Here is a 2,500-nt window from a genome sequence, read left to right as displayed (position 1 = left end):
TGTGCACGAGCACACACGCACTACACAATCTGTCACCGTTTAGCAGCCATACACCTACCGTCAGCCTGTCCTCTGTGGAAATACCTGCAATTTACTGCTAAACTCAGCAAAAAAAGAAACGTCCTCACTGTCAACTGCGTTTATTTTCAGCAAACTTAACATGTGTAAATATTTGTATGAACATAAGATTCAACATCTGAGACACAAACTGAACAAGTTCCACAGACATGTGACTAACAGAAATGGAATAATGTGTCCCTGAACAAAAGGGGGGTCAAAATCAAAAGTAAGAGTCAGTATCTGGTGTGGCCACCAGCTGCATTAAGTACTGCAGTGCATCTCCTCCTCATGGACTGCACCAGATTTGCCAGTTCTTGTTGTGAGATGTTACCCCCCTCTTTCACCAAGGCACCTGCAAGTTCCCGGACATTTCTGGGAGGAATGGCCCTAGCCCTCACCCTCCGATCCAACAGGTCTGAGACGTGCTCAATGGGATTGAGATCCGGGCTCTTCGCTGGCCATGGCAGAACACTGACATTCAGTCTTGCAGGAAATCACGCACAGAATGAGCAGTATGGCTGGTGGCATTGTCATGCTGTAGGGTCATGTCAGGATGAGCCTGCAGGAAGGGTACCACATGAGGGAGGAGGATGTCTGTGACACACCGCCCCAGACCATGACGGACCCTCCACCTCCAAATCGATCCCGCTCCAGAGTACAGGCCTCGGTGTAACGCTCATTCCTTCGAAGATAAACGTGAATCCGACCATCACACCTGGTGAGACAAGACCGCGACTTGTTAGTGAAGAGCACTTTTTGCCTGTCCTGTCTGGTCCAGCGACGGTGGGTTTGTGCTCATAGGCGACGTTGTTGCCGGTGATGTTTGATGAGGACCTGCCTTACAACAGGCCTTCAAGCCCTCAGGCCTACAACCACATATTACAGTCAAATATACAGGATACTAACATTCCATTTCAGCTAAACACTGTATATAAAGTGTTTTGCAAATAAACATATTTTTAAAAACATCTCAAATCTATGAATAAAAAATGTGAGAACAGTAATATTTTACACATACATGAAGGTACGTATAAGCAATCATTTCTGATGAAAAAACACAAATGTGTCAAATTGGTGGATATAGCGTTTTGGAAATAAACTCTATATATATATATATATATTGAAGGATTTTGATTGTTTTTGTTACAGTGACCAGCTGCCCAGTAGGAAATCCTGTTGATGTAGTGACTCATTGATTAGAGAGTGGACAAGAGCATCTCTCTCTTTTCCCTTCCATTCATTCCTCTCACTCTCTCTCTGTAGTGTCCATTAGTTGGAAAGAGAGGGAGGCAGGCAGGGAGAGAGGGAGGCAGGCAGGGAGGGAGGGGGAGAGGGTGGAAGGTAGGGAGAGGGAGGGAGGAAGAGAGGGAGGCAGGTAGAGAGAGAGACAGGCAGGGAGAGAGACAGGCAGGGAGAGAAGGAGGAAGGCAGGTAGGTAGGGAGGGAGAGAGGGAGGCAGGCAGGGAGGGAGGCAGGTAGAGAGGGAGGGAGAGAGGGAGGCAGGTAGAGAGAGACAGGCAGGGAGAGAGAGGAGGGAGGCAGGGAGAGAAGGAGGGAGACAGGTAGGTAGGGAGGGAGGCAGGTAGGGAGGGAGGTAGGGAGGGAGGGAGGCAGGTAAGGAGGGAGGGAGGCAGGTAGGGAGGAGGGAGGGAGGCAGGTAGGGAGGGAGGTAGGGAGAGAAGGAGGAAGGCAGGTAGGTAGGGAGGGAGGGAGGCAGGTAGGGAGGGAGAGAGGAAGGCAGGTAGGGAGGGAGAGGGAGGCAGGTAGAGAGGAGGAAGGTAGAGAGAGAGACAGGCAGGGAGAGAGACAGGCAGGGAGAGAAGGAGGAAGGCAGGCAGGGAGGGAGGGAGAGGGAGGCAGGTAGGGAGGGAGAGAGGGAGGCAGGTAGGTAGGTAGGGACGGAGAGAGGGAGGCAGGTAGGGACGGAGAGAGAGTGGAAGGTAGGGAGGGAGAGTGGGAGGGAGGGAGAGGAAGAGAGGGATGCAGGTAGGGAGGGAGAGAGAGTGGAAGGGAGAGAGGGAGGCAGGTAAAGAGAGAGACAGGCAGGGAGAGAGACAGGCAGGGAGAGAAGGAGGAAGGCAGGTAGGTAGGGAGGGAGGCAGGTAGGGAGGGAGGGAGGCAGGTAGGGAGGGAGGGAGGCAGGTAGGGAGAGAAGGAGGAAGGCAGGTAGGTAGGTAGGGAGGGAGGCAGGTAGGGAGGGAGAGAGAGGAAGGCAGGTAGGGAGGGAGAGGAAGAGAGGGAGGCAGGTAGGGAGGGAGAGAGAGTGGAAGGTAGGGAGGGAGAGTGGGATGGAGAGAGGGAGGAAGGCAGGCAGGGAGGGAGGGAGGGAGAGGGAGGCAGGTAGGGAGGGAGAGAGGGAGGCAGGTAGGTAGGTAGGGACGGAGAGAGGAGGCAGGTAGGGATGGAGAGAGAGTGGAAGGTAGGGAGGGAGAGAGGGAGG

At 53.4% G+C, this 2,500-nt stretch overlaps 1 protein-coding gene across 1 annotated transcript in view; it reads left to right on the top strand.

Annotated features, from left to right (window-relative positions):
- Positions 1-2,500, top strand: part of LOC115134167 (fibronectin type III domain-containing protein 3B-like) — a 161,905-nt gene that overhangs the window by 96,581 nt on the left and 62,824 nt on the right.

The sequence above is a fragment of the Oncorhynchus nerka genome, linkage group LG5 (genome assembly GCF_034236695.1).
Source record: "Oncorhynchus nerka isolate Pitt River linkage group LG5, Oner_Uvic_2.0, whole genome shotgun sequence".
Classification (NCBI taxonomy): domain Eukaryota; kingdom Metazoa; phylum Chordata; class Actinopteri; order Salmoniformes; family Salmonidae; genus Oncorhynchus; species Oncorhynchus nerka.
This window is presented reverse-complemented; position numbering and strand designations above follow the sequence as displayed.